General features: G+C 43.9%; 1 long non-coding RNA gene across 8 annotated transcripts in view; it reads right to left on the bottom strand.

Annotated features, from left to right (window-relative positions):
- The window catches only part of LOC307181149, a 589,424-nt gene that overhangs the window by 224,667 nt on the left and 352,727 nt on the right, over positions 1-12,030 (bottom strand). The gene's annotated exons all lie outside the window — the stretch shown is intronic.

Raw genomic sequence — 12,030 nt, 5'->3', positions numbered from 1 at the left:
TGCAGGAAACCGATTTCAGGAGGTAGACTGGAATTGCATTGAAAGCATAGGAAAAGAGGCAGAACGTCCACAATGATGCACTTGGCCAAAAAGTGCGTATGCGTTTTTTCCTGAATATATTCAGGAAAAAACGCATACGCCCTTTTTGGCCAACCAAGCAAGCTTGCAAAGGAAATCTGCACTACAATGAAGTCTCACTTCCCCCCGGTCAAAAGGGCCATCTGAAAAAAGTGTAAAATCCAGAAAGGCAGGACAGGCCATGGAGAACTGGGAGCCTTGTTATGCTGATGGGCGGGATGTAAATTGCCAACAACCACTCGGGAGAAGTGTATGGTGTTTCCTGAAACATCTAAAAAACAAAGCAACAGAACCTAGGGCACTTCCACTTATGGTCCTATAGCTTAGGGAAATTAAAATCAAAAAGACACAGCCACCCCAAAGTTTGGAATGGCTCTGTTTACAAGAACCTCGTTTACAGTACAAGTTCAACATCGCAGAAAGTGAAAAATGGATAAAGAAGTTGTGGTATTTACTTACAAAGCAATATCACTCAGCAATGAAATCTGTGTCATCAGGCCCTTAGCAGCACAATGAGTGGATTCAGGTATGATGATTCTAACTGAAGTAAGTCACACAGAAAAAGAAACATCATAAGATATCAGTAATACACGGAATGTAAACTTGGCTACACAGGAACTGCATTCCAAAACAGAACAGGGTCTCAAATTTAGAAAACCAACTTATGCTTGCTTAAGGGTAAAGGTGAGTTGGGGTGCTGCATAAAACCAGAGATTGAAATGAGCACAGATAAAGTTCCTTAAGCCAAATATGGAATAGACAAGAGCTACTCCTTGCTCAACGAAATGGACTCAACACCCCATATTAAACGCCTAAGAATGTACCTGACTAGTAAGTATCTTAAAACCTATGGATTGCTATGTCTCCGAAAGAGAATCAAGCATGTGTACAGGGGCATAAGCGCAGCAGTGATAGGATTGGAGAGGTTCAGTGAGCAAATGAAGACCCTTTGAAGTCATATTGCATGGTACCCATTCCACGGGTCTCAACTCTCCATGTTTAAGGTATTCTTCCTTCAGCTAAAACATGCATGTGGAACCCAAGTATGATCAACCATGTGAATGGGAGACGTGTTCAAATATGTCTCAGTTTTCCTCCCCTGGTACTCGGGTGCAACATTCCAGACGCTTTACTAACACTCTCCCCACTTGGAGAGTCAGTCCCTTTAACCTCCTGTTTGGCCCAGTTTGCAATTTCTGCGGAAGATGAACAGGAATAGCGAGAACCAATGAGAGGCTAGCTGGAGGTGTCTGGACGGGCAAATTTAACTCTCATTTCCCACCAGGAAGAGGAATTAACCAAAGGCTCAGCATGCCGGGCCGGAACCAGATTAGGGCCTGAAGCCATCCTGCGGTGTTGCGGCCAGGTCACAAGAAAGCGAGTTGAAGAAAGGAGCCCAGGGGCACTGTAATTCACAAACCTGCAGAGTTATAAATGACAGCTATCGTCCAAAAATAGACTGAAGTAAGGCTGCCAAGAGGACTTGAAAGCGGGGCAGAATTGCAGGAAACCGATTTCAGGAGGTAGACTGGAATTGCATTGAAAGCATAGGAAAAGAGGCAGAACGTCCACAATGATGCACTTGGCCAAAAAGGGCGTATGCGTTTTTTCCTGAATATATTCAGGAAAAAACGCATACGCCCTTTTTGGCCAACCAAGCAAGCTTGCAAAGGAAATCTGCACTACAATGAAGTCTCACTTCCCCCTGGTCAAAAGGGCCATCTGAAAAAAGTGTAAAATCCAGAAAGGCAGGAGAGGCCATGGAGAACTGGGAGCCTTGTTATGCTGATGGGCGGGATGTAAATTGCCAACAACCACTCGGGAGAAGTGTATGGTGTTTCCTGAAACATCTAAAAAACAAAGCAACAGAGCCTAGGGCACTTCCACTTATGGTCCTATAGCTTAGGGAAATTAAAATCAAAAAGACACAGCCACCCCAAAGTTTGGGACGCCTCCGTTTACAAGAACCTCGTTTACCGTACAAGTTCAATATCAGAGAAAGTGAAAAATGGATAAAGAACTTGTGGTACTTACGTACAATGCAGTATCACTCAGCAATGAAATCTATGTCATCAGGCCCGTAGCAACATAATGAGTGGATTCAGGTAAGATGATTCTAACTGAAATAAGTCACACAGAAAAAGAAACATCATAAGATATCACTAATACACGGAATGTAAACTTGGCTACACAGGAACTGCATTCCAAAACAGAACAGGGTCTCAAATTTAGAAAACCAACTTATGCTTGCTTAAGGGGAAAGGTGAGTTGGGGTGCTGCATAAAACCAGAGATTGAAATGAGCACAGATAAAGTTCCTTAAGCCAAATATGGAATAGACAAGAGCTACTCCTTGCTCAACGAAATGGACTCAACACCCCATATTAAACGCCTAAGAATGTACCTGACTAGTAAGTATCTTAAAACCTATGGATTGCTATGTCTCCGAAAGAGAATCAAGCATGTGTACAGGGCCATAAACGCAGCAGTGATAGGATTGGAGAGGTTCGGTGAGCAAATGAAGACCCTTTGAAGTCATATTGAATGGTACCCATTCCACGGGTTTCAACTACCCAGGTTTTAGGTATTCTTCCTTCAGCTAAAACATGCATGTGGAACCCAAGTATGATCAACCATGTGAACGGGAGACGTGTTCAAATATGTCTCAGTTTTCCTCCCCTGGTACTCGGGTGCAACATTCCAGACGCTTTACTAACACTCTCCCCACTTGGAGAGTCAGCGCCTTTAACCTCCTGTTTGGCCCAGTTTGCAATTTCTGCGGAAGATGAACAGGAATAGCGAGAACCAATGAGAGACTAGCTGGAGGTGTCTGGACGGGCAAATTTAACTCTCATTTCCCAGCAGGAAGAGGAAATAACCAAAGGCTCAGCGTGCCGTGCCGGAACCAGATTAGGGCCTGAAGCCATCCTGCGGTGTTGCGGCCAGGTCAAAAGAAAGCGAGTTGAAGAAAGGAGCTCAGGGGCACTGTAATTCACAAACCTGCAGAGTTATAAATGACAGCTATCGTCCAAAAATAGACTGAAGTAAGGCTGCCAAGAGGACTTGAAAGCGGGGCAGAATTGCAGGAAACCGATTTCAGGAGGTAGACTGGAATTGCATTGAAAGCATAGGAAAAGAGGCAGAACGTCCACAATGATGCACTTGGCCAAAAAGGGCGTATGCGTTTTTTCCTGAATATATTCAGGAAAAAACGCATACGCCCTTTTTGGCCAACCAAGCAAGCTTGCAAAGGAAATCTGCACTACAATGAAGTCTCACTTCCCCCCGGTCAAAAGGGCCATCTGAAAAAAGTGTAAAATCCAGAAAGGCAGGACAGGCCATGGAGAACTGGGAGCCTTGTTATGCTGATGGGCGGGATGTAAATTGCCAACAACCACTCGGGAGAAGTGTATGGTGTTTCCTGAAACATCTAAAAAACAAAGCAACAGAACCTAGGGCACTTCCACTTATGGTCCTATAGCTTAGGGAAATTAAAATCAAAAAGACACAGCCACCCCAAAGTTTGGAACGGCTCTGTTTACAAGAACCTCGTTTACAGTACAAGTTCAACATCGCAGAAAGTGAAAAATGGATAAAGAAGTTGTGGTATTTACTTACAAAGCAATATCACTCAGCAATGAAATCTGTGTCATCAGGCCCTTAGCAGCACAATGAGTGGATTCAGGTATGATGATTCTAACTGAAGTAAGTCACACAGAAAAAGAAACATCATAAGATATCAGTAATACACGGAATGTAAACTTGGCTACACAGGAACTGAATTACAGAACAGAACAGGGTCTCAAATTTAGAAAACCAACTTATGCTTGCTTAAGGGGAAAGGTGAGTTGGGGTGCTGCATAAAACCAGAGATTGAAATGAGCACAGATAAAGTTCCTTAAGCCAAATATGGAATAGACAAGAGCTACTCCTTGCTCAACGAAATGGACTCAACACCCCATATTAAACGCCTAAGAATGTACCTGACTAGTAAGTATCTTAAAACCTATGGATTGCTATGTCTCCGAAAGAGAATCAAGCATGTGTACAGGGGCATAAACGCAGCAGTGATAGGATTGGAGAGGTTCGGTGAGCAAATGAAGACCCTTTGAAGTCATATTGCATGGTACCCATTCCACGGGTTTCAACTACCCAGGTTTAAGGTATTCTTCCTTCAGCTAAAACATGCATGTGGAACCTAGAGTATGATCAACCATGTGATCGGGAGACGTGTTCAAATATGTCTCAGTTTTCCTCCCCTGGTACTCGGGTGCAACATTCCAGACGCTTTACTAACACTCTCCCCACTTGGAGAGTCAGTCCCTTTAACCTCCTGTTTGGCCCAGTTTGCAATTTCTGCGGAAGATGAACAGGAATAGCGAGAACCAATGAGAGACTAGCTGGAGGTGTCTGGACGGGCAAATTTAACTCTCATTTCCCACCAGGAAGAGGAATTAACCAAAGGCTCAGCATGCCGGGCCGGAACCAGATTAGGGCCTGAAGCCATCCTGCGGTGTTGCGGCCAGGTCACAAGAAAGCGAGTTGAAGAAAGGAGCTCAGGGGCACTGTAATTCACAAACCTGCAGAGTTATAAATGACAGCTATCGTCCAAAAATAGACTGAAGTAAGGCCGCCAAGAGGACTTGAAAGCAGGGCAGAATTGCAGGAAACCGATTTCAGGAGGTAGACTGGAATTGCATTGAAAGCATAGGAAAAGAGGCAGAACGTCCACAATGATGCACTTGGCCAAAAAGGGCGTATGCGTTTTTTCCTGAATATATTCAGGAAAAAACGCATACGCCCTTTTTGGCCAACCAAGCAAGCTTGCAAAGGAAATCTGCACTACAATGAAGTCTCACTTCCCCCCGGTCAAAAGGGCCATCTGAAAAAAGTGTAAAATCCAGAAAGGCAGGACAGGCCATGGAGAACTGGGAGCCTTGTTATGCTGATAGGCGGGATGTAAATTGCCAACAACCACTCGGGAGAAGTGTATGGTGTTTCCTGAAACATCTAAAAAACAAAGCAACAGAACCTAGGGCACTTCCACTTATGGTCCTATAGCTTAGGGAAATTAAAATCAAAAAGACACAGCCACCCCAAAGTTTGGGACGCCTCTGTTTACAAGAACCTCGTTTACAGTACAAGTTCAACATCACAGAAAGTGAAAAATGGATAAAGAACTTGTGGTACTTACGTACAATGCAGTATCACTCAGCAATGAAATCTATGTCATCAGGCCCGTAGCAGCATAATGAGTGGATTCAGGTACGATGATTCTAACTGAAATAAGTCACACAGAAAAAGAAACATCATAAGATATCACTAATACACGGAATGTAAACTTGGCTACACAGGAACTGCATTCCAAAACAGAACAGGGTCTCAAATTTAGAAAACCAACTTATGCTTGCTTAAGGGTAAAGGTGAGTTGGGGTGCTGCATAAAACCAGAGATTGAAATGAGCACAGATAAAGTTCCTTAAGCCAAATATGGAATAGACAAGAGCTACTCCTTGCTCAACGAAATGGACTCAACACCCCATATTAAACGCCTAAGAATGTACCTGACTAGTAAGTATCTTAAAACCTATGGATTGCTATGTCTCCGAAAGAGAATCAAGCATGTGTACAGGGGCATAAACGCAGCAGTGATAGGATTGGAGAGGTTCGGTGAGCAAATGAAGACCCTTTGAAGTCATATTGCATGGTACCCATTCCACGGGTTTCAACTACCCAGGTTTAAGGTATTCTTCCTTCAGCTAAAACATGCATGTGGAACCTAGAGTATGATCAACCATGTGATCGGGAGACGTGTTCAAATATGTCTCAGTTTTCCTCCCCTGGTACTCGGGTGCAACATTCCAGACGCTTTACTAACACTCTCCCCACTTGGAGAGTCAGCGCCTTTAACCTCCTGTTTGGCACAGTTTGCAATTTCTGCGGAAGATGAACAGGAATAGCGAGAACCAATGAGAGGCTAGCTGGAGGTGTCTGGACGGGCAAATTTAACTCTCATTTCCCAACAGGAAGAGGAAATAACCAAAGGCTCAGCGTGCCGTGCCGGAACCAGATTAGGGCCTGAAGCCATCCTGCGGTGTTGCGGCCAGCTCAAAAGAAAGCGAGTTGAAGAAAGGAGCTCAGGGGCACTGTAATTCACAAACCTGCAGAGTTATAAATGACAGCTATCGTCCAAAAATAGACTGAAGTAAGGCTGCCAAGAGGACTTGAAAGCGGGGCAGAATTGCAGGAAACCGATTTCAGGAGGTAGACTGGAATTGCATTGAAAGCATAGGAAAAGAGGCAGAACGTCCACAATGATGCACTTGGCCAAAAAGGGCGTATGCGTTTTTTCCTGAATATATTCAGGAAAAAACACATACGGCCTTTTTGACCAACCAAGCAAGCTTGCAAAGGAAATCTGCACTACAATGAAGTCTCACTTCCCCCCGGTCAAAAGGGCCATCTGAAAAAAGTGTAAAATCCAGAAAGGCAGGACAGGCCATGGAGAACTGGGAGCCTTGTTATGCTGATGGGTGGGATGTAAATTGCCAACAGACACTCGGGAGAAGTGTATGGTGTTTCCTGAAACATCTAAAAACCAAAGCAACAGAGCCTAGGGCACTGCCACTTATGGTTCTATAGCTTAGGGAAATTAAAATCAAAAAGACACAGCCACCCCAAAGTTTGGAACGGCTCTGTTTACAAGAACCTCGTTTACAGTACAAGTTCAACATCGCAGAAAGTGAAAAATGGATAAAGAAGTTGTGGTATTTACTTACAAAGCAATATCACTCAGCAATGAAATCTGTGTCATCAGGCCCTCAGCAGCACAATGAGTGGATTCAGGTATGATGATTCTAACTGAAATAAGTCACACAGAAAAAGAAACATCATAAGATATCAGTAATACACGGAATGTAAACTTGACTACACAGGAACTGAATTACAGAACAGAACAGCGTCTCAAATTTAGAAAACCAACTTATTCTTGCTTAAGGGTAAAGGTGAGTTGGGGTGCTGCATAAAACCAGAGATTGAAATGAGCACAGATAAAGTTCCTTAAGCCAAATATGGAATAGACAAGAGCTACTCCTTGCTCAACGAAATGGACTCAACACCCCATATTAAACGCCTAAGAATGTACCTGACTAGTAAGTATCTTAAAACCTATGGATTGCTATGTCTCCGAAAGAGAATCAAGCATGTGTACAGGGGCATAAACGCAGCAGTGATAAGATTGGAGAGGTTCGGTGAGCAAATGAAGACCCTTTGAAGTCATATTGCATGGTACCCATTACACGGGTTTCAACTACCCTGGTTTAAGGTATTCTTCCTTCAGCTAAAACATGCATGTGGAACCTAGAGTATGATCAACCATGTGATGGGGAGACGTGTTCAAATATGTCTCAGTTTTCCTCCCCTGGTACTCGGGTGCAACATTCCAGACGCTTTACTAACACTCTCCCCACTTGGAGAGTCAGTCCCTTTAACCTCCTGTTTGGCCCAGTTTGCAATTTCTGCGGAAGATGAACAGGAATAGCGAGAACCAATGAGAGGCTAGCTGGAGGTGTCTGGACGGGCAAATTTAACTCTCATTTCCCACCAGGAAGAGGAATTAACCAAAGGCTCAGCATGCCGGGCCGGAACCAGATTAGGGCCTGAAGCCATCCTGCGGTGTTGCGGCCAGGTCACAAGAAAGCGATTTGAAGAAAGGAGCTCAGGGGCACTGTAATTCACAAACCTGCAGAGTTATAAATGACAGCTACCGTCCAAAAATAGACTGAAGTAAGGCTGCCAAGAGGACTTGAAAGCGGGGCAGAATTGCAGGAAACCGATTTCAGGAGGTAGACTGGAATTGCATTGAAAGCATAGGAAAAGAGGCAGAACGTCCACAATGATGCGCTTGGCCAAAAAGGGCGTATGCGTTTTTTCCTGAATATATTCAGGAAAAAACGCATACGCCCTTTTTGGCCAACCAAGCAAGCTTGCAAAGGAAATCTGCACTACAATGAAGTCTCACTTCCCCCCGGTCAAAAGGGCCATCTGAAAAATGTGTAAAATCCAGAAAGGCAGGACAGGCCATGGAGAACTGGGAGCCTTGTTATGCTGATGGGCGGGATGTAAATTGCCAACAACCACTCGGGAGAAGTGTATGGTGTTTCCTGAAACATCTAAAAAACAAAGCAACAGAGCCTAGGGCACTTCCACTTATGGTCCTATAGCTTAGGGAAATTAAAATCAAAAAGACACAGCCACCCCAAAGTTTGGGACGCCTCCGTTTACAAGAACCTCGTTTACCGTACAAGTTCAATATCACAGAAAGTGAAAAATGGATAAAGAACTTGTGGTACTTACGTACAATGCAGTATCACTCAGCAATGAAATCTATGTCATCAGGCCCATAGCAGCATAATGAGTGGATTCAGGTACGATGATTCTAACTGAAATAAGTCACACAGAAAAAGAAACATCATAAGATATCACTAATACACGGAATGTAAACTTGGCTACACAGGAACTGCATTCCAAAACAGAACAGGGTCTCAAATTTAGAAACCCAACTTATGCTTGCTTAAGGGGAAAGGTGAGTTGGGGTGCTGCATAAAACCAGAGATTGAAATGAGCACAGATAAAGTTCCTTAAGCCAAATATGGAATAGACAAGAGCTACTCCTTGCTCAACGAAATGGACTCAACACCCCATATTAAACGCCTAAGAATGTACCTGACTAGTAAGTATCTTAAAACCTATGGATTGCTATGTCTCCGAAAGAGAATCAAGCATGTGTACAGGGGCATAAACGCAGCAGTGATAGGATTGGAGAGGTTCGGTGAGCAAATGAAGACCCTTTGAAGTCATATTGCATGGTACCCATTCCACGGGTTTCAACTACCCAGGTTTAAGGTATTCTTCCTTCAGCTAAAACATGCATGTGGAACCTAGAGTATGATCAACCATGTGATCGGGAGACGTGTTCAAATATGTCTCAGTTTTCCTCCCCTGGTACTCGGGTGCAACATTCCAGACGCTTTACTAACACTCTCCCCACTTGGAGAGTCAGTCCCTTTAACCTCCTGTTTGGCCCAGTTTGCAATTTCTGCGGAAGATGAACAGGAATAGCGAGAACCAATGAGAGGCTAGCTGGAGGTGTCTGGACGGGCAAATTTAACTCTCATTTCCCACCAGGAAGAGGAATTAACCAAAGGCTCAGCATGCCGGGCCGGAACCAGATTAGGGCCTGAAGCCATCCTGCGGTGTTGCGGCCAGCTCAAAAGAAAGCGAGTTGAAGAAAGGAGCTCAGGGGCACTGTAATTCACAAACCTGCAGAGTTATAAATGACAGCTATCGTCCAAAAATAGACTGAAGTAAGGCTGCCAAGAGGACTTGAAAGCGGGGCAGAATTGCAGGAAACCGATTTCAGGAGGTAGACTGGAATTGCATTGAAAGCATAGGAAAAGAGGCAGAACGTCCACAATGATGCACTTGGACAAAAAGGGCGTATGCGTTTTTTCCTGAATATATTCAGGAAAAAACGCATACGCCCTTTTTGGCCAACCAAGCAAGCTTGCAAAGGAAATCTGCACTACAATGAAGTCTCACTTCCCCCCGGTCAAAAGGGCCATCTGAAAACAGTGTAAAATCCAGAAAGGCAGGACAGGCCATGGAGAACTGGGAGCCTTGTTATGGTGATGGGCGGGATGTAAATTGCCAACAACCACTCGGGAGAAGTGTATGGTGTTTCCTGAAACATCTAAAAAACAAAGCAACAGAACCTAGGGCACTTCCACTTATGGTCCTATAGCTTAGGGAAATTAAAATCAAAAAGACACAGCCACCCCAAAGTTTGGAACGGCTCTGTTTACAAGAACCTCGTTTACAGTACAAGTTCAACATCGCAGAAAGTGAAAAATGCATAAAGAAGTTGTGGTATTTACTTACAAAGCAATATCACTCAGCAATGAAATCTGTGTCATCAGGCCCTTAGCAGCACAATGAGTGGATTCAGGTATGATGATTCTAACTGAAGTAAGTCACACAGAAAAAGAAACATCATAAGATATCAGTAATACACGGAATGTAAACTTGGCTACACAGGAACTGAATTACAGAACAGAACAGGGTCTCAAATTTAGAAAACCAACTTATGCTTGCTTAAGGGTTAAGGTGAGTTGGGGTGCTGCATAAAACCAGAGATTGAAATGAGCACAGATAAAGTTCCTTAAGCCAAATATGGAATAGACAAGAGCTACTCCTTGCTCAACGAAATGGACTCAACACCCCATATTAAATGCCTAAGAATGTACCTGACTAGTAAGTATCTTAAAACCTATGGATTGCTATGTCTCCGAAAGAGAATCAAGCATGTGTACAGGGGCATAAACGCAGCAGTGATAGGATTGGAGAGGTTCGGTGAGCAAATGAAGACCCTTTGAAGTCATATTGCATGGTACCCATTCCACGGGTTTCAACTACCCAGGTTTAAGGTATTCTTCCTTCAGCTAAAACATGCATGTGGAACCTAGAGTATGATCAACCATGTGATCGGGAGACGTGTTCAAATATGTCTCAGTTTTCCTCCCCTGGTACTCGGGTGCAACATTCCAGACGCTTTACTAACACTCTCCCCACTTGGAGAGTCAGTCCCTTTAACCTCCTGTTTGGCCCAGTTTGCAATTTCTGCGGAAGATGAACAGGAATAGCGAGAACCAATGAGAGGCTAGCTGGAGGTGTCTGGACGGGCAAATTTAACTCTCATTTCCCACCAGGAAGAGGAATTAACCAAAGGCTCAGCATGCCGGGCCGGAACCAGATTAGGGCCTGAAGCCATCCTGCGGTGTTGCGGCCAGCTCAAAAGAAAGCGAGTTGAAGAAAGGAGCTCAGGGGCACTGTAATTCACAAACCTGCAGAGTTATAAATGACAGCTATCGTCCAAAAATAGACTGAAGTAAGGCTGCCAAGAGGACTTGAAAGCGGGGCAGAATTGCAGGAAACCGATTTCAGGAGGTAGACTGGAATTGCATTGAAAGCATAGGAAAAGAGGCAGAACGTCCACAATGATGCACTTGGCCAAAAAGGGCGTATGCGTTTTTTCCTGAATATATTCAGGAAAAAACGCATACGCCCTTTTTGGCCAACCAAGCAAGCTTTAAAGGAAATCTGAACTACAATGAAGTCTCACTTCCCCCCGGTCAAAAGGGCCATCTGAAAAAAGTGTAAAATCCAGAAAGGCAGGACAGGCCATGGAGAACTGGGAGCCTTGTTATGCTGATGGGCGGGATGTAAACTGCCAACAACCACTCGGGAGAAGTGTATGGTGTTTCCTGAAACATCTAAAAAACAAAGCAACACAGCCTAGGGCACTGCCACTTATGGTCCTATAGCTTAGGGAAATTAAAATCAAAAAGACACAGCCACCCCAAAGTTTGGGAAGCCTCCGTTTACAAGAACCTCGTTTACCGTACAAGTTCAATATCACAGAAAGTGAAAAATGGATAAACAACTTGTGGTACTTACGTACAATGCAGTATCACTCAGCAATGAAATCTATGTCATCAGGCCCGTAGCAGCATAATGAGTGGATTCAGGTACGATGATTCTAACTGAAATAAGTCACACAGAAAAAGAAACATCATAAGATATCACTAATACACGGAATGTAAACTTGGCTACACAGGAACTGCATTCCAAAACAGAACAGGGTCTCAAATTTAGAAAACCAACTTATGCTTGCTTAAGGGGAAAGGTGAGTTGGGGTGCTGCATAAAACCAGAGATTGAAATGAGCACAGATAAAGTTCCTTAAGCCAAATATGGAATAGACAAGAGCTACTCCTTGCTCAACGAAATGGACTCAACACCGCATATTAAACGCCTAAGAATGTACCTGACTAGTAAGTATCTTAAAACCTATGGATTGCTATGTCTCCAAAAGAGAATCAAGCGTGTGTACAGGGG

This window comes from Stenella coeruleoalba, assembly GCF_951394435.1.
Source record: "Stenella coeruleoalba genome assembly, contig: scaffold_76, whole genome shotgun sequence".
NCBI lineage: Eukaryota > Metazoa > Chordata > Mammalia > Artiodactyla > Delphinidae > Stenella > Stenella coeruleoalba.
Note: the sequence above shows the minus strand (reverse complement) of the source record. Positions and strands in the feature narration are given on the sequence as shown.